This window comes from Hippocampus bargibanti, linkage group LG10 (genome assembly GCF_051943395.1).
Source record: "Hippocampus bargibanti isolate YZ-2025 linkage group LG10, ASM5194339v1, whole genome shotgun sequence".
NCBI classification, from domain to species: Eukaryota; Metazoa; Chordata; class Actinopteri; order Syngnathiformes; family Syngnathidae; genus Hippocampus; species Hippocampus bargibanti.
This window is the reverse complement of record NC_142743.1, coordinates 5,778,153-5,799,133: the sequence shown is the minus strand read 5'-3', so window position 1 is coordinate 5,799,133 and position 20,981 is coordinate 5,778,153. Positions and strand designations below refer to the sequence as shown.

The 20,981-nt window shown below is 45.8% G+C and overlaps 1 long non-coding RNA gene across 2 annotated transcripts; it reads left to right on the top strand.

Annotated features, from left to right (window-relative positions):
- The first annotated feature begins 16,934 nt into the window (after positions 1-16,934).
- LOC148892212 (uncharacterized) lies at positions 16,935-20,685 on the top strand. 2 transcript variants are annotated; one of them, XR_016116226.1, is made up of 5 exons: positions 16,935-18,551; positions 19,281-19,356; positions 19,461-19,506; positions 19,855-19,941; positions 20,044-20,685. It is a non-coding gene; the product is annotated as an uncharacterized LOC148892212 (long non-coding RNA). The 2 variants fall into 2 exon arrangements; XR_016116225.1 differs by lacking the exon at positions 19,461-19,506 and having other exon boundaries at positions 16,943-18,551.
- Positions 20,686-20,981: the final 296 nt, after the last annotated feature.

Sequence of the window (20,981 nt, the reverse complement as noted above, 5' to 3'; positions counted from 1 at the left end):
CATCTTCCGTACTGCTGATTTCTCATCAGGGCCGCGGGGGTTGCTGGAGCCTATACCAGCTGTCTTCGGGCACGAGGCGAGGGACACCCTGAATTGGTCTCCAGCCAATCGCAGGGCACACAAAAACATATCACAGCCACTCTCACACTCACACCTAGGGTCAATTTGGGGTGTTCAATCAGCCCACCACACATATTTTTGGAATGTGGGAGGAAATGTGAATTTCCCCATTGTGGGACGAATAAAGGTTTTCACATTCTGCGTCTGAAACCAGGGGAGAAAACCCACGCGGGCCCAGGGAGAACATGCAAACTCCAAACAGGGAGGCCGCAGCGGGATGCAAACCGGCGACCTCTGCACTGTGAAGCCGGTGTGTTAACCACCGACTACTGGGCCGCCCCATGTTGACATTTTCTTTTTTTTTTTAAATATGGTGTATTTCTTAAATAAAATGAACTCAAGTAAAACAAAGTATTTTAGTCAAGTTAAAACAAACAGATGCATTCTGAAAATGAATTAAAACTAACATGCAAACAGGGAGGCAGAAGCTGAGATTCAAACATCGAACTTGGGAAATGTAACGATTTTGTGCTAACCAATGTGCCGGCGTGCTTCCCTGCAGACGTCGCACAATCCCAAATTTCAGCATCGATTGCACTTGTTTCCTCAAACCAGTAACAGCATACAGTATAGGGATTTGTCAGTAAAGGAGCAAGCCTCAACAATTATGTTTGTTAGTCATCGCAACAATCAAGCTGTGACTGTGTAATTAGTATTTGAAGAACCGCATGCAGGATGAGGACCTTGCTGCTGTGATCCAACTTTTGCAACTCCCCCCGTTTTTCTCTCCATGACAGCCATCTCACCTCTTCACAGCGAGCACCTTCCACTCCCTTCCCTCCTCAAATCACTGCTGCATCTGTCTTTTCCTCACACATACACCTTGTCGTTGTCGTATCCGCCGTCTCCCATCTGAATTTGATAAATGGAGACCTGCAGCGGGGACAACGGCATTACTCATCCTCGATACAGACACCATCATGGACAGAGAAAAACGGGATGAGGAGGGATGCTGAAGGACAACAGTGAGGTGGTAGTTGGTGGTTGGGGTTTGCTCACAAAGCTGTTTATTGCATTCCCACCCACCCCAAAACCTCTCATCTCATCTCATCTCATTTTCCGTACCGCTTATTCCTCATTAGGGTCGCGGGGGTTGCTGGAGCCCATCTCAGCTGTCTTCGGGCACGAGGCGGGGGACACCCTGAATTGGTTGCCAGCCAATCGCAGGGCACACAAAGACGTACAACAGTCACTCTCACACTCACACCTAGGGACAATTTGGAGTGGTCAATCTGCCTGCCATGCATGTTTTTGGAGTGTGGGAGGAAACCGGAAGACCCGGAGAAAACCCACGCAGGTCCGGGGAGAACATGCAAACTCCACACAGGGAGGCCGGACCGGTACGCGAACCGGCGACCTCTGCACTGTGAAGCCGGTGTGCTAACCACTCGACTACCGGGCCGCCCCCCACCCCAAAACTAGACCTTAAAATCTACATGCAAACCAGAGGTGTTTATTGCTGCTGCATTTAAAAAACTCACCTCAACAGGGAAAAAAAGATGAAAGAGCAATGATACACACAAATGCAATGAGGTCAGCAGCAGTGCTCTCAACAATATATATATCTGTCTATATAATATACAGATGTGTATATATAATATATAAATGTGTATATATAATAGATAAATGTGTACATATAATATATAAAGGTGTATATACATATACATATTCATGTGTATATACATATACAGATACATATACATAAACAGATACGCACATGCGCACACACACACACGCACACACACGCACACGCTGTACATATAAAGAGTTTGGTGGTTCTCTTTATTTGTAAGTAGGTTCGTTGTCAGATCTCCCAGGCAGGTGACGCGCAGAGCTTGATCGTGGCGTGGAGTCGAGCAAGTCGTGCCGTGATGTCCGTCCGACGCCCGGCGTGAGCCGGGCTCCTGTGCGGGGCTTTGCAAGCCTCCTTGAGTCTGCGAGTCCGAGATGAGTCTGACATGATTCTGCCCCGTGGTTCGCCCAATCTCTCTGTCCCGCGACAGCGTCAGGGTGAGACGCACATCAAGGAGATCAAGGAATTGAAAGACATGAAATGGTTGAAAGGCGCACTTCAAAATCATACACACGTGTGACGCCACACATACACGCTGTACACGCTGTACATACACGCTGTACAATGCTGTACATACACGGTGTACATACACGCTGTACACGCTGTACATACACGCTGTACATACATGCTGTACAGGCTGTACATACATCAGAATCAGAATCAGAATCAGAATCATCTTTATTGCCAAGTATGTAGGACACACAAGGAATTTGTTTCCGGTAGAACACGCTGCACTAGTATCGTCGTCAAAAAAAAACTGCTAAGTGGCACTATACAGTTCCATTTTGGCTACTGTTGAAGAGTTCAAAGAGTTAATGGCTTGGGGGAAGAAGCTGTTTAAATGTCTGCTGGATTTGGTGCGCATGGATCGGTAGCGCCTGCCTGAGGGGAGTACCTGGAAAAGGTGGTGGGCAGGGTGCGGAGGGTCCAGTAGGATTTTCCGCGCCCTTGTTCGGATTCTTGCAGTGTGCAAGTCCTCGAGAGTGGGTAGGGCGGTGCCAATGATTTTTTCCGCAGTCCTACCTGTCCGTTGAAGTCGGATTTTGTCCATTTTTGTGGCGGCCCCGAACCAAACGGTGATGGAAGAACACAGGATGGATTCGATGACAGCCGTGTAGAAATGTTGCAGCACCTCCTGTGGCAGGCCATGCTTCTTTAGCAGCCTCAGGAAGTACATTCTCTGTTGGGCCTTTTTCAGAATAGAGTTGGTCTTGACCTCCCACTTCATCCTGTCCTGTCAGGAAGCTGAGGGTCCACTGGCAGATCGTGGGGGACGCACCAAGCTGAAGAAGTTTGGGGATGAGGAGTTCTGGGATGATGGTATTGAACGCAGAGCTGTAGTCCACAAACAGGATCCTTGCGTAGGTTCCTGTGTTGTCAAGGTGGTCGAGGATGTGGTGCAGTCCGATGTTGACTGCATCCTCCACAGACCTGTTTGCCCGGTAGGCAAACTGAAGAGGATCTAGCAGAGGTCCGGTGATGTTCTTTGGGTGGTTCAGCACGAGGCGTTCAAAGGACTTCATGACCACAGACGTCAGAGCGACAGGTCTATAGTCGTTCAATCCCGAGGGTGCTGGATTCTTTGGAACTGGGACGATAGTAGACTGTTTGAAGCAGGATGGGACTTCACACTGCTCCAGGGATCTGTTAAAGATATGTGTGAAGACCGGAGCCAGCTGGTCAGCGCAGACTCTCAGGCAGGAGGGGGACACTCTGTCAGGTCCTGCAGCTTTCTTGATCTTCTGCTGCTTGAAGAGCCGTCTAACGTCCAGTTCGTGGATCTGTAGGGCAGAGGGCGGAGATACGGTAGTTTCTGGTAATGGTGGGCAGACCGGGGAAATGGTGGTGTCCTTTTCAAATCGGCAAAAGTATGTATTTAACTCATCAGCCATACCATTGTTGTACACTGCTTGGGGGGAAGGTAAACGATAATTTGTTATTGCTTTCAGGCCATTCCACACCGATGCAGAGTCCTTAGCGGAGAACTGTTTGTTAAGCCTCTCCGCATAACTTTTCTTTGCGATGTTAATTTCCTTCGTCAGCCTGTTTCGGGCGAGTTTGTAAACTGCTCGATCGCCGCTTTTAAATGCGGATTCTTTCTCTTTCCGAAGTTGCCTGAGTTTGGGAGTGAACCATGGCTTGTTGTTGTTGAATGAGCGGAAGGACTTTGTTGGTACACACATGTCCTCACAGAAACTGATGTATGATGTTACAGTGTCTGTGTATTCATCCAATGTGCCCGTTGAAGTTTCAAAGACGCTCCAATCAGTGCAGTCTAAGCATTCTTGTAGCGATAACTTTGCTTCATCTGTCCATGTTTTAACTGTCTTGACTACCGGTTTTACACATTTGAGTTTCTGTTTGTATGTGGGAATTAAGTGGATTAAATAGTGGTCAGAAAGACCCAATGCTGCATGCGCAACAGACCGGTATGCGCCTTTGAGTGCTGTGTAACAATGATCTAGAATGTTTTCTCCTCAGGTGAAACAGTCAATATGCTGCTTATATTTGGGGAGTTCACGGTTGAAGCGTGTTTGATTAAAATCGCCCAAAATGATCAGGGGTGATTCTGGATATTTGAGCTCGAGATGGTTTACATGGTCCGCTAGCGTTTGTATACACGCGTTAGCATTAGCTTGTGGCACGATGTACACGGCAACGAGAATAAAGGAAGCGAACTCACGTGGCGAGTAGAAGGGCTTGCAGTTGAGAGACAGCGATTCCAAACCAGGGCTGCAGTGTGCGTTGAGCATCGTGACATCGGTGCACCATTCTTCGTTGATGTAGAAGCATAGTCCACCGCCTTTGGATTTCCCCGATTGCTCCGTGTCACGATCGGCCCGAAGGAGACGGAATCCGGGGATTTCATGCGAGAGTCCAGCTATACAAAGCTGGAGTCCCCTCTGGTATGCACACTGCCTCATATCGGCCGCCGGCAGGCGCAACCACTCCCACTGCGAGCCGGCTGAGGTTATTTGCCTTGAGTGGGTCCCTCCCTCCCTGCTACCACGATCTGTGGCAGGCGTTCAGCAAGGACAGCGCTCAATCCCTGCCACCACACTGTCCCTACGATTGTGCCATCGAGCTATTTAACATCTCACAACTGGAACAGAAGGCCATGAGATACTACATCAACACCTCCCACGCGGCCGGACTCATCCGCCCGGCTCGGTTCCTCCTGGGAGCCGGGTTTTTCTTTATTGAGAAAAAGAAGACGTTGCTGCGTCCGTGCATGGACTAAACAACATTACCATGAAGAACAAACCTCAGCTCCCATTGATCGACTCAGCCTTTGCGTCCCTCCAATTCGCCACTGCGTTCACACAGCGGCTGCTGCAGAACTATCTCTTCAACAAGGCCGAAAAGTGCAACTTCCACGTCTCGTCCATCCCCTTTCTTTGTTCATCGTAGAGCGGGGTCAGATCAGGGCACACCCTGCCAAGACCGAAGCGGTGGTAGAGTGGCCGACGCCCACGACGCGCAAACAACATCAGCATTTCTTGGACTTCGTGAACTCCTGCCGCCGCTTCATCTGGAATTACGGTGTGACGTCGCTCCCCCTGACTCAGTTAACATCCACCAAAACCCCGTTTAGGTGGTCGGAAGAGGCTGACGCGATGTTTCGAGCGCTTAAACGGGCATTCACCAACCCTCCAGTCCATCACCCTGACCCTAACTCTGCTTTCATTGTAGAGGTGGACGCGCAGAAGTGGGGCAGTGCGGTCGCAACGTTCCCCAGTCGACCGGAGGCTCCACCCTTGCGCTTTCTTCTCACATCGTCTCGGTCCTGCAGAAGCGAACTACGACGTGGGCAATCGAGAGCTTCTCGCAGTCGTGTTGGACCTACAGGAATGGAGGCACTGGCTCGAGGCGGCGAAGGAGCCTTCACCGAGTTTACGGACCACAAGAGCCGGGCGGTCAGGGTGTGGAAGCGTTTCTGCAGGGCCATGGGGCCGTCGGCCAACCTGTCGTCGGGGTACCATCCTCAGTTCAACGGCAAGAACCAGGACCTGGAGGCGGCTCTGCACTGCGTATGCCTCCACCGTCCTTCGACGTGGGCTGTCCATCTGCCATGGGTTGAATACGCCCACAACACCCTCGACCCATCAGCCACAGGTCGGTCCCCCTTCATGTCGGCCTACGGCTACCAGCCGCCGTTGTTCCCCACACAAGAGGGCCAGGTGGAGGTCCCGTCAGTCCAGCACCATTTCCGGCAGCCCCATCGTGTGTGGAGGGAGACTGGGGCAGCCCTGTCATGCACGGCGGCCCGAAACCAGCGCGTTGCAGCTCGTTGTCGACACCCTGCGCCGGCCTACCAGGTCGGGCAGAAGGTATGGCTGTCTACGAGGGACGTGCGGCAGGCCGGGACTTCACCTAAGTTGGGTCCGCGGTTCGCGGGCCCTTTCACCGTGGAGTCCATCATCAGCCTGGTCGCGGTCCAGCTCCGTCTTCCCGCCTCAATGAAGATCCATCCAGTGTTCCACGTCTCCCTGATCAAGTCAGTGGAGACCAACCCCTTGGCCCCCCCTGCCGAGCCTCCCCCTCCGCTGTTAGTCGACTGCGGACCGTTGTACACCGTGTGGGAGATCCTGGACTCGCGGCGCATGGGTAGGGCCCTCCAGTACCTGGTCAACTGGGAAGGTTACAGACCAGAGGATCGCCAGTGGGTCCCCCGCTCCTGGATTCTGGACCCGTCGCTTCTGCAGGCATTCCACTCAGCGTAGTTTCTGCCAGCTAGCCTGCACACTGCTCATTAGCTCGCATGCTTGCTTTCTGCTATCTCTCGCACAAGTATATTGATGCGAACGTAGTATGGGGCGTGTCAAAGTACCCCTGACATTTTACTCTTGCATCGATGATATTGTTTCATTTTAAATTAGAATCACGGCAGCACCTGTTCTTTCCACAAAACGAATCCTTCGGTTTCAACATCAACGGCCACCTAGGTCAGTATCATCCAATCAAAATTGGTCTTTCAGCCAACTGCAGCCCAAACAGGAAATGAACAGCGAAAAAGCTAGAATATTTAGTTTTATCTGTGAGCCAGATGCAACCATCAAAAGAGCCATATATGGCTCGAGAGTCATAGGTTCCCAACCCCTGTGGTATCAGGAGTCCTACTTAAAATGTGGAATTATGTCGACAGAGATTGCCATTTCGATCTTATTTTGAAGGCACATTTAAACGTAACCATCATGACCAGAGGATGTTCCGGCCAGGTAAAACGTTTCTCTTATTATTATGCTTTGATAATAGCCATAGTTTTTTTGCAGGTCATATATTATTTTGTTGTTTGCCCATCACACGTTAAAGGCTGGTCCCTGAAAATATTGTCTGAGATTAACCCGGTCCGTGGGACAAAAACTGTTGGGGACCGCTGGGGGACTGCCTTGAAATAAAATTGATTGGCCTGGCTTTTTTTTTTTTTTTTTTTTTTTGCTTGGCTTGAATTCAAATGAAATTCTGTCTTAAATGAAATTGTGAATTGTTGAGAGAGATTGTTTAAGATAGTTGGAACAGGCTGTTTTAATGTCTGCTGGTTTTGGTGCAAATAGTTCAATGGCTCTTAACAGAAGAGAGTCGCATGAAAAGGTGGTGGCCATGGTTTGGGGAAATGTGGTTGGAGTGTAATAGGATTTTTTCCATTCCCTTGTCTTGGTTCAATGAGAAAGTCCAGGTCTGAAAGTAGATGGAATGACATCAACTGTACTTGAATAGGGTCCTCCATGGGCCCTGGGCTGTAATGAGTTTGTTGAAGCTCTCCTGGTTGTTGACGAGACCCTTTTCTCCCTGGTGCAATGTAGCACCTGTTCCTCCTTCTGCACACCAAGCTGCTCGCTGCTCTGTCACCATGGTGTCCATACTGGCCAGTGTGCACTGTCCGCACGCACCAGGCTTCAACGAAGGACAAAGTTGCTGTGTTCAGAGTAAAGGGGAGATAAACTCGAGGATGATCAGATCTGTGGCAAGAGGATGAAGTGTGCATACTAAGACAAAACACACTGGAACAAGGAAAAAGGGAGACACGGTGTATTTCAACCAAAGGTATGGGGCAACAGTTGGAAACAATCAGGGTGGGGCTTACAATCAAACTGGCACAGAAGGCTGGGCAGGTAACTTTCATTGCGTTTTGAAACAGTGAGAAAAATGGGCAAAAATCAGCCATTTTTTTTGCCTTTTATTTTTGGGGTCATTCAATATTGGTTGTATATTGTACTCTGTCAATGTGTTTAAAAAATAATCAGCATAATTATTTGTGAAAAGATAATTGACTTAATGTAGACGATATTAAATGAGACAATACTGACCGTTGATGGACAGGCGGATTAATCTGTTCGGTCCTAACTTGTATTTGCGCCATACCTTTCCCATTTTTGGATGATGGATTGAACGGTGGGTGAATCTTGAGATTTTCTTCTTTTGTATAATCTATGCTTGAAATATCTTAACTATGTAATTGCTGACCTGTTTGGTGAGTTTGTTAGTCTTTAAAGGACAACCGACGCCTCGGACGAGTTGCGTCCATAATTTGTAAAATCACTTGAAATGACTTCTACTGAGCGCATTTTACAAAGATTCCACCGCATATAGCTATATTTTACATTTTTAGACTCACGTTGAATATTCAGGAAGTCTTGTTTTCGAGTTGATGACGATGCCCGAAGTGACGTCACGTCTGGAACGCCCCTGACCGAGAAAGCGACACACAATGCATTTTGGGTACTTTTTTTCATCTGAAAACACTGAGTTGATTGCAAAATTAGAACAAAAAGTAAATAAATAACTCGATGGTGAATCGTTGTGTGTCGCAGTCAATTACGGTAACACGCATAAAGAAGGTATAAGTTTAAACAAACACCCAGCGGACAAATCAGCCCATTTCCAACAAAGCTTCGGTGCCATCTAGTGCATATTCTGGGACGCGACATTGCATTCCAAACGCCTCAAAATGACACGGAATGACTTCTTTAATCGATTGCAAACATTTATGCTTTCCTCTTCAGAACTATTTGAATCATATTCATAACTGGATGAGTAACAAGAAAGTGTCTTCTCCAAACCTGAACTCTCTGAAGCCATTGTTTATATTCTGGAGTAAGGCAGTGTGTGACCAATAGTGACGTCACGAACAAGGGGGCGGGACCTTCTGAAACTCGCTATTTCCGAGGTCATTTTGAAGCAGTTTTGGGACAGGGACACTTTAAGTCATTTTTATTGGTGTTTTGCATTTGCCTAAAATATCAGCCAGCGTGTTTTGGGTATTTTAGATGCTATAAAACGTTTTTCTGATGTCAGTTAGGAAATATAAAAATGGTGTCGGTTGTCCTTTAAGTGATCTCTCCAAAAAAAAACAGGCCTTCACAGAACAAATGTATGAAAAGTGATTGCATTCTATTTACTAATTAAGTGACTTCTAGTGGTAATTGATTGCACTAGGGTTGTAATTCGGGTTATCACAGTACAGTAGGCCGCATACAAATGCTCTCCATGCATTTCAGATTCATATTTACTTTAAAATGCGAAAATCCTCCAGAATTGTCATTCCATTTCACAATTATGAGCTCGTTTGTTGGACGGTCACATAAAATCTCAACAAAATGCTCTCGTTTGGTGGTCACAAAATGACCACTGTATGCACTACGGCAGGGGTGTCAAAGTCATTTTTTTTGCCGCGGGCCACATTGTAGTTATGGTTTCCTCTCGAGGGCCGTTGCGGGTGAATTTGAGGAAGCAATCAGAATGTTTAATCCCCTTCACATATTACATATAGAGAGCACAACAAATTAATGAGTAACTAGTTTTCAAATCTGAAGTCAAAAATAATGACTGTTATTGTGGTTTACATCCAAAAATGTGAAATTTTTGTTTGGATTTTAGCAAGCATCATGGAATTTCTCAAGTTTGATTTGCTTTCGCGGGCTGAAAAAAAGGATGTGGAGGGCCGGATTTGGACCCTGGGCCTTGACTTGACATATGTGCACTACGGTGTGTGATTAGGTTGTGACCACTGACCAGTCCAGGGTCTAACTCGCCCAGCAACCCATATCAGCGAAGATTGACTCGAACTCACATGTGACCTTAATGACGGTAAAAAGCGAATGCATGGATTGTTTGATTTAGTAATAATGTGTCATTTTTCTGAGGGAATTATAGGCAACTGCTGGGGGTCAAGGATGTCATCCTGCAGTGAATTTCAGCTGGCAACTCAGTGGACCGTCAGCAATCCAGACATGGAGGCGGTGGTGAATCCAAACTAATGAGAGCCACTATCTTTCTGCAGGCAAACGCTTCTAATGCAGGCCATCAGCTCAACCCTCACTCCAGGGGCACGGTTATGAGTTCTATAGAGAACAACAAATATCTCCCAAAGAAACAGAGATAAGTTAGGAGATCATTCTCTCTCACTCCCTCTCTCACAGGCTAATAAGGTAAGGAAATGTGTACTGTATAGGTGGATCAAAACGGATCAGCACATGCTGATGATGGTGGGATAGTGTGTGTGTGTGTGTGTGTGTGTGTGTGTGTGTGTGTGTGTGTGTGTGTGTGCGTGTGTGCGTGTGCGCGCGTGCGTGTGTGCGTGTGCGCGCGTGCGTGTGTGTGTGTGTGTGTGTGTGTGTGTGTGTGTGTGTGTGTGTGTGCGTGTGCGTGCGTGCGTGTGTGTGTGTGTGTGTGTGTGTGTGTGGTGTCAAGGTGATTAATGTGGTAGCAGGGGACATTGTGGTTGAAGAGTTGGAGGCCACGAGATAACAGCAGAGCAAGACCCAAGGTATCTCCAACCATAAATAAAATAACACAAAAGTGTCTCTGTCTCTTCCTTAACCTTCCTCTACTACAGTCACCTAGTTTGAAATTGACTTAGTTAGTAGATGAGTTTATCTTTCTCTCATTGATTAGTAAACATTGATCTGAATGTCAGACAAGCATGTTGTTTGCCTGTTTTAACCCAATCTCTATATGTTCACATATAGAGTAATCACATAAAGTAACGTATTTTCCGGTGTATAAGGCGCACCGGAGTATAAGGCACACCCCCAATGAATGGAGTATATTTAAACTTTTTCCATATATAAGCAGTGTCTGAAACTCATGACAAAAGTTACTGGACACCAGGGCAGACAACTCTGAAAAGTGGCTGCCATCATGTTGCCTGCCCCATTTTTCACAACTTGAAACTCAATAAGACAACTAAAAAAACAAAACATTGTTGCAAAGTATTAAGGAATTTTTTTATTGAAGGACAACCGACACCATTTTTTTGTTTCCCAACTGACATCAGAAAAACGTTTTATAGCATCTAAAATACCCAAAACATGCAGGCTGATATTTTTAGTTAAATGCAAAACACCAATAAAAATGAGCTTCAGTGTCCCAAAACTACTTCAAAATCACCTCGGGATACCGAGTTTCAGAAGGTCCCGCTCCCTTGTTCGTGACGTCACGCCAAGACGTCTTGCCTTGCTCGAGAATCAAAACAATGGCTACAGATTCGGAGAAGACGCTTTCTTGTTACTCATCCAGTTATGAATATGATTCAAATAGTTCTGAAGAGGAAAGCATAAATGTTTGCAATTGATTAAAGAAGTCCTTCCGTGTCATTTTGAGGCGTCTGGAATTCATTGTAGCGTCCCAGAAAATGCACAAGATGGCACCCAAACTCCGTTGGAAATGGGCTGATTTGACTGCTGGGAATATGTGTCAACTAGTATCAAATAGTAGTCTTGGTGCAACACACGATTCACCATCGCGTTATGTGTTTTCCTTCTAATTTCGCCATCAACACGGATCAACACGAAGTTTCCAGACCAAACAAACAAACAAAATTGTGTGTCGCTTTCTCGGTCAGTGACGATACCTACCGTGACGTCACGGTAGGTCACCAACTCAAAAGCAAGACTTTCTGAATATTCAGCGCGAGTCTTAAAACGTAAAATATAGCTATATGCTGTGGAATCTTTGTAAAATACACTCAGTAGAAGTCATTTGAAGTGATTTTACAAATTACACACAACTTCTCCGGAGGCGTCGGTTGTCCTTTAACCCTTACATACATACATATCTTCACATTGATCCATGCGCACCAAATCCTGCAGATACAGAGCATTGTCATCAAATGGGGAGTAATTTTACTTTATTGAATGTTGTTGTGCCGGTGACATGCATTTTGTATTTTGGGTGGCCTTTTATTGAGCATCTTCATCTTTATTTAAAGTTCATAGAATTGCTTGTCCTGTAGCCACAAGGAGACACAACCCAGTGTCTTATTATGCCGGTCCCAAGCTCAGATAAATTCAGAGGGTTGTTTCAGGAAGGGCATACGACATAAAAGCTTGGCCAAAACAAACATGCAAATGAAACCTCTGAAGATGGAGGACACTGATTTGCTGTGGCGACCCCTGAAGGGACAAGGCCAAAGGGAAAAGAAGACGTGAAAAGTTTCTTCCCTCTAACAATGAAAAGGTTTCTTCAGCCGTCATCTGTACTTTTTTTGAAGGTGTCAGACGTTTCGCTTCTTATCCAAGAGGCTTCTTCAGCGAACTAGTCTTACTAGTAGTATCGGCCCTATATATATATCCCGAATGTCCAGACATAGCGGCGCCGGACACTGCTATGATAGGTCCCTACTCTCAGGTTGGGGGGAGCAGAGGACCACACCCTGCGGCCCCACCGATTGTTCCTACATTCCTGATTGCTCCACTCCCTCCGATATCCCCTCATCAGCATTGCGAATGTTGCCTACACTATGTTGCATAAGCAGGCTATTGTATGAACGATCCAAATTGAACCTCACCCCACCAAACCGGTTTAATGAAGGATTTAGTTGTTTTATGAAAATCGCTTCTTTTACTCCCCTTTCAAACCATCTGTTTTTTCGCTAAAAATTTTAACCTCATTGTCGTCAAATGAGTGGTTGCTAGCTTTTAGGTGCATATGTACTGCCGATTGAGGCCCACTAGTATTATCCCTGCGATGTTGATAGTCTTTTTTTGAGAATTTGTTTTGTTTCACCAATGTACTGCTCTTTACAATTATCATTCTTACAATGTATTGAATAAACTACATTACTTTGTTTCATTTGGCAGCCTATCTTTTGGATGTACTAATTTTTGCCTTAAAGTGTTTTGCATTAGGAATTTTGTGTTGCCAAAGGACTCTGTAGTTTTTCAGAAACTCCTGCTATGTAAGGTACTGCTACTCCTCTCCTTTTTGTATCTTCAGAATTTTTGGTTTCATTCACTATTCTTTATTTCTGACATTTGTTAAACGACCACTGAGGGTACCCACGGTTAGTGAGTGCTCTCCTGACATGTTTGGACTCCTTTTCTCTGCCTTCGACGCTTGTTGGTATTAGTTTAGCCCTATGCTGGAGGGTCCTGATAACTCCTAGTTTGTGTTGTAAAGGCTGCCAAATGAAAAACGAAGTAATGTAGTTTATTCAATAAGAAGCGAAACGTCCGACACCTCCAAAAAAAAGTACAGATGACGGCTGAAGGAACCTTTTCATCGATGGACCACTCCTGTACGACTGAGAACTAACACAGGGTTTCTTCCCTCTAGCCATTAACTCTCAAAACAGTAACCCTAATCTAACTGTATCCAGACACTTTGAAGTACTTGAAGACATCTGCATAATTGCACCATTGTTGTGCTACAAATACAGCCATTGGTCACTTTAAAATGATTCGATGATTTTCTGCACCAACTGTACAAGTGCAATTGTATTTTGTTTTGCCATTGATCACTTTATCTCTGCTTGATACTTTGCACATTGTCTCACAGTTGTCACTGAGATACTACAGCACAATAGTTCGCTCACATTAAGGAATGCCCTTCCATACATATTTGTCATTGTTCATGACGATTCTAGTGCAGCATGTTCTACAATCAGAATCAGAATCATCTATATTGCCAAGTATGTAGAACACACAAGGAATTTGTTTCCGGTAGAACACGCTGCACTAGTATCGTCGTCAAAAAAAAACTGGTAAGTGGCACTATACAGTTCCATTTTGGCTACTGTTGAAAGAGTTCAAAGAGTTCAAAGAGTTAATGGCTTGGGGGAAGAAGCTGTTTAAATGTCTGCTGGATTTGGTGCGCATGGATCGGTAGCGCCTGTCTGAGGGGAGTAGCTGGAAAAGGTGGTGGGCAGGGTGTGGAGGGTCCAGTAGGATTTTCCGCGCCCTAGTTTGGATTCTTGCAGTGTGCAAGTCCTCGAGAGTGGGTAGGGCGGTGCCAATGTTTTTTTCCGCCGTCCTAACTCTCCGTTGAAGTCGGATTTTGTCCATTTTTGTGGCGGCCCCGAACCAAACGGTGATGGAAGAACACAGGATGGATTCGATGACAGCCGTGTAGAAATGTTGCAGCACCTCCTATGGCAGGCCATGCTTCTTTAGCAGCCTCAGGAAGTACATTCTCTGTTGGGCCTTTTTCAGGATAGAGTTGGTGTTGACCTCCCACTTCATGTCCTGGGAGACTGTGATTCCCAGGAACTTGAACGTCTCAACGGTTGACACCAGGCAGTAGGATAGTGTGAGGGGTAGCTGTGGTGATGGATGTTTCCTGAAGTCCACGATCATTTCAACTGTCTTGAGCGTGTTCAGCTCCAGGTTGTGACGGCTGCACCAGAGCTCCAGCTGCTCCACTTGTTGTCGGTACGCAGACTCGTCGCCGTCTTTGATGAGACCGATGACCGTGGTGTCGTCTGCGAACTTTATGAATTTGACAGCTGGGTGCGTTGAGGTGCAGTCGTTCGTATAGAGAGAGAAGAGCAATGGAGAGAGGACGCATCCCTGCGGGGCTCCAGTGCTCGTGGTTCGTGTTGTGGATGATATATTTCCCAGTCTGACCTGTTGTGTCTGTCCTGTCAGGAAGCTGAGGGTCCACTGGCAGATCGTGGGGGACACACCAAGCTGGAGAAGTTTGGGGATGAGGAGTTCTGGGATGATGGTATTGAACGCAGAGCTGTAGTCCACAAACAGGATCCTTGCGTAGGTTCCTGTGTTGTCAAGGTGGTCGAGGATGTGGTGCAGTCCGATGTTGACTGCATCCTCCACAGACCTGTTTGCCCGGTAGGCAAACTGAAGAGGATCTCGCAGAGGTCTGGTGATGTTCTTTAGGTGGTTCAGCACGAGGCGTTCATCCAGTTCGTGGATCTGTAGGGCAGAGGGCGGAGATACGGTAGTTTCTGGTAATGGTGGGCAGACCGGGGAAATGGGGGTGTCCTTTTCAAATTGGCAAAAGTATGTATTTAACTCATTAGCCATACCATTGTTGTACACTGCTTGGGGGAAGGTAAACGATAATTTGTTATTGCTTTCAGGCCATTCCACACCGATGCAGAGTCGTTAGCGGAGAACTGTTTGTTAAGCCTGTCCGCATAACGTTTCTTTGCGATGTTAATTTCCTTCGTCAGCCTGTTTCGGGCGAGTTTGTAAACTGCTCGATCGCCGCTTTTAAATGCGGACTCTTTCTCTTTCCTAAGCTGCCTGAGTTTGGGAGTGAACCATGGTTTGTTGTTGTTGAATGAGCGGAAGGACTTTGTTGGTACACACATGTCCTCACAGAAACTGATGTATGATGTTACAGTGTCTGTGTATTCATCCAATGTGCCTGTTGAAGTTTCAAAGACGCTCCAATCAGTGCAGTCTAAGCATTCTTGTAGCGATAACTTTGCTTCATCTGTCCATGTTTTAACTGTCTTGACTACCGGTTTTACACATTTGAGTTTCTGTTTGTATGTGGGAATTAAGTGGATTAAATAGTGGTCAGAAAGACCCAATGCTGCATGCGCAACAGACCGGTATGCGCCTTTGAGTGCTGTGTAACAATGATCTAGAATGTTTTCTCCTCTGGTGAAACAGTCAATATGCTGCTTATATTTGGGAAGTTCACGGTTTAAACGTGTTTGATTAAAATCGCCCAAAATGATCAGGGGTGATTCTGGATATTTTAGTTCGAGATGGTTTACATGGTCCGCTAGCGTTTGTATACACGCTACAAGATTCAAATTCCTTGTGTGTACTACATACTTGGAAAATAAAGATGATTCTGATTCTGACAATAGTCTTATTCATACATGTCAAGTTTCAGAAATCATAAATCGGGAGATTTTCATACTTGCGACTCTGTGGTGCGTGTTAAAATAATGTGGGCGTTACAAAAGTGTAAATTAGCAGTAAATAAAACACAAAAATGATTTCATTGGTTATTTATACTGTAACATTCAGTGCTTGTGTTGTGCATGTTTGGGGACTGGGCTTGTTGGGGTTGCGTGACGACACACACGGAGAGAAGGAAGGACCTGACAACGGGGGTTGGGGAGAGTGCCTGAGAAGAATGTCTGCGCATGAGTTGTGGCGTAACAACAGCTCCTGTTTGTTTGTGACAACCGCTAAGTTTTGTTATTAAAAGACCGACCCGCTATACCAGCTTCTGTGCGCATCATTTGTCACGCTGAGGGGCATTACATTGGTGTCAGAAGCTCCGGATTTCCCATCGTACGTCCAACTGTTAAAAAAAAATGTTCGGCAACTTTGCTACGGTAAAGGAGGAGGCCGTTCAGTACGGCGACCTGGATGCTATAAAGGTAAAAGAAGAAGCAGTGTCATGCGTGATAGATCGGCCAGTGTCAAGTGGCACAGAGCAAGGTCATGTTTATGATGATTATGCTGACAATCCATGCCGAGGTGAGCGCGAGCCCACCATTACGGCGCTAAAACAGCGTGATCGACATCCTCGGGAGCCGCTGCCTTGTCTTGCCCATGAGATCGAGAGCCTCGGCCGGCGGACATATGCTGAGATGCCAAAGGACATCCAAGATGAACTTTGCGGTAGTGGTAGCAGTCTTTCTTTGTGACCTTATTGAGCGGTCTGTAGTCCACACAAAACCGCGATTTGGTGCTCTTTTTCTTGGGGACAATGACCACGCCAGGCGCCCACGGACTGCCGAAGGGCTCGATGATCCCTGCCTTGAGCATGGCACGGATCTCTTGATCTACACCCTCCTGCTGGGCTAGAGGCAGGCGTCGAGGACGAACCTTCACTGGTCGCGCGTCACTCGTGTCGATGTGGTGCTCGATCAAGTGAGTGAGGCGCCGCTCATTCTCACTGAGAGCAAAAATGTCATTAAATTCCGACAGTGCCTGCCATAACTGCTACTGCTGCTTGACACCTAAGCCATCACAGTTCTCCCAAATGGACTGGATAGCCCCGGTCCGGCTCTTTGCTGATTGGATGTAGTTGGCCCCCCCGGTGGGCAGTCCATCACAGGGCGAACGAACTCTACCCGATCTATCGTCAAAAGCTGAGGAGTCAGCACTGCTGCTGTCTTTGTTTGGCTGGTTTGGGTCTTCAGTGCATCCGTGCTCTCTGCTGACGGTTCTGCCGGGTTGATGGCCACCTCTGGTGCACTCTGCCGAGATGCCGTGATCAGCTCCACATGCTGACCGCTCGGCAGGGTGAGCACTCCAGCTCCCAAGTCCACCACGCATTTTGTGGCTCTTAAAAAGTCCCGTCCCAAGATACACGGGTCACTCACGTCAGCTACCCAAGCTGAGTGGGTTGTCGACAAACTCCCCAGAGTGAAAACAAATGTCCCTTCACCTTGCATCATGCCCGTTTCGCCGGTCACGGTCCTCAGCTTTGTGAGGGTCGATTTTAAGACAGTTCCCACTGGAACAACGTCAGGCTTTATGGCTGAGGACCCAGTGTCCACCAAGGCTGTACAGGAAATGTCCCCGATTTGCACGCGAACATGACTGGGGTCCCCCACGTCTGTCCACCCCACCATGATCGCTTTCTCTCCGTGTGCAGATTGCAATTTCCGGCTACTCACTGAAGGGGTCCGCGTTGACAGGCTACGTAGACCCTTTCACGTTTCCCTGATGGTTCAACATCTTTAGGCAACGTCGCAGCAGATGACCTGGCTGGCCACAGCCTCAGCAGACCTGCAGGGCGAGCACGTCGACCACTTCCTTCCTCCTGTTGTGCTGGGCTGGTATTTATTACACACACCAGCTCATCCACCCACGCTGGCCTGCACTCCTCACCTCCTGACAGCGAGGCCGCCAAAACGGGGCAAGCTGCCGTCGGTAGTACTCCTCTGGCTGCGATCTCCCTCTCCGTAGCAAGATAGAGTGCTTCCCCGCGCGCCGCTGCATGGGCAAGCTGGACGTGCAGGCGCAGTTCATCCGGTCTGAGTGCTTGGATGAACTGGTCACGGATAAGTTCATCTTGGATGTCCTTTGGCATCTCAGCATCAAAATCCAAAAACGGTGAAATTAAATGGACAAGAACTTTAAAGTACAAATCACTAAATACATATAACTGTTTAATTTATTTTTTCATTTGATATTTCCATGACAGGTTTCCATGATGACAGGTGAGGCACTGCCTCACCTGCCTCCCCTGACTGCACGTCACTGTACTAATTGAACATATTGTAATGCCCCTCAGCGTGACAAATGATGCGCACAGTCGCTCGTATAGCGCAGGGGTCGGGAACCTATGGCTCGCGAGCCATATATGGCTCTTTTGATGATTGCATATGGCTCGCCGATACATATTACACTGTAAACCCGAACAGTACTACTGACTCAAAGTCATTGCGGTCAGTCAACTCAAAAGCCGATTTTTTGTTTCAAAAACTTAAACGTTTTGAGTTTTCTGAATAGTCATGCGTTTTTAATTTGCAGTAAATCAATACTTTTGAGTTCATGGCTGTCGTATACTTATATATTTTGAGTAAATGGCAGAACGCTGCGTGATGACGTCACCGCAAGCGTGGTCTCACCGGGCGCGGTCTCACCGGGGCCATTTTTACTTCTCGACGGCTGAAGCGTGCAGAGACCCACGAATTCAGGTGAGAAGACAAACAACATTATTTAATATTACGAGGACCCAGTGTATCAATGTTGTAGTCGGTGCACAGAAAAAGGATATTTTGTTGTGTCGACGGCAAAATTGGAAAGTCAGTTTGTGGAACTTGCCGCCTTTCACAAGTTAGCAAAGATGCTAGTCCGTGTTCGTGCTTGCGACTGAGGCCTTCTCATCCACTCTTTCAGCTGCGTTGTCTTGAGCCCGGGACTTCTCCTATGTTAAGCGCTGTGGCGATATATGTATGAATTTTTCTTAAACGTCTCTTGTCTGTTGAAAGGCACAGAAGTGTTATTTAGAGAATAGTACCGCGCAGGTTTAGTTGGGCGGTGGCCGAGTAATATCTGTTGCAGGTTATGTTTGTGTCCGCGAAGGTCCGAGAGTAATCGTCAAATGGGTGTAAAATTAAGGTTTATATAAAAGGGTCACACGAAATCCTCCACGCCGTGGCTGCAATGCCCAGCAGGTTAATGCCTTGAGTTAACTTTGTTTGCAAACGACAGGACCGCGTGTCATTGTCCAGCACAAGCTATAGGCTTAAGATATCTATACACGTGCAGCGGTAGCTGCAGTTTTAAGAATGCACTAAGTAAATATAATGATAGCCAAAAAATGTACAGTGGATTGGAATATGTACAATTGATGCAGTTTAAATGGTTATGCATGTGTAAATTAAACATGAACTTTTTTTAAAATGTATTTTTGGCATTTTAAGGATACCGAGAGAGCTGCTGGAGGCCAAGTCATCAAACTGCAAACGCCTGACTGGTTTGATTGCATCATTTAATCTGGTACATTAGATTTATTAAACTTAAAAAGTTAACATGGATAAATGTGTTTTATTAAATTAAAGGATTACATTCATTGTCATGTTTTTTTCTCTTCAACCTTTCAGCCCCGTGTGCTATATTCTTAATTACCTGATGAATATCATACTACATGTAGGTATTTTTTATATTGAACAGAATTTTACCTTTTTAACATATATTGGAGTATTTTACACCATTAGTTGAGACTTCACTGATTGTTCTTTCTTTAAAACAATCTCAAGTCTCACATTCTCCTCTGCTCTTACCAACAACTGATGTTCATTAATCATTACAGTGATGCAGTTGTTAAATTGCAATAGGGATAGTGCGGAGGTTCCAAACTATTACGAAGGATATGCTTGGATTTGAGCTATAATAATCCGTAACTGTCTTTAATTTGGACCCACTAGAATCACACCAACTTTACTTTGCTTATCCAAACACGTACTCATTCTTGAAAAATGTTTAATGTAATTGCAGGCCTAACATGGACTGGAGATGCAAACTGTGTTCTACATCCCTGGATACTGAGGCGAAGATGACTCCGAGTTCTTCAAGACATGCAATGTATGTATTACCTGACTTAACACAAATGTCTATCTATGGCCACAATATATGCCATAACCTTTGACTTTATTATGTATGTGTACGTTTGTGTGTATTTTGCAGTGGGAAGAGGATCCAGACATTGAAAACACTCCTGTCGCACTTCTCTCCGTAACAACTGACAACCTCACTGGTGCCATCTTGTTTAACCCCGACAGCATTTCTGTTGTGATAGAAGATGGTATTATTGTGAGATGTCTCCCCAGGTTGGCTGATGCACACCTCCTCTTGTTTGGTTTAATGTATGCATTGCATTTAGATTATCCAAGAAAATTAATCCTCACATTCACCTTCATTCAGAAAATACTGCTGTGTCTTCATGATAACAGACCACTCAAACCATGCTTGCTAAGTTTGAAAAATGCTTTGTTCCGCAATATTGAAGGCACCAGTGCCTCCAATATTACGGAACAAAGCAACACTCGACAAGTAACTTTAGTTTTACTCTGCTTTGTATACATGTTTGTGACTGATTTTATATTAATACTTTGATACGTAAACTTGGATTCCACCAGAATGTCTTTTTTCGTTTCAGGAATACTGTGTTTGTTTTTAGTAAGTTTTACCTTGATTTGCACCTTATAACGAGTACATTGAAATGTATTCGGTTGTATTTATTCAAGTATATGCTTTTCAAAGAATTTATTTTTTTAACAGAACAGCAGAGTATAATTTGTTGTTTTTTTCTGTTTTGTTGTGTTTATTTCACATCTTCTGCTCAGGGGTTTATTTGTTGTTTTGGTACGTGGACATGCTGTGCATTTTGGTACTGTTATCATTTGTTTTATCAAAGGTTGTTTTAAACCTTAATAAAAAAATGTGAACTAAAACAGACGTGAGGTGTGTTTTTGTTTTTAGACATAGAAGGCAAATGTAAGTACAGTATACATGAATATATGTTTTCATGGAACATTATAAATTTGAGTTGGTTAAGCTTAAATATGAAACCTAATTTTAATTTAAAAATTAAGAAAACATTAAACTGAAAGTACATCTTTTAA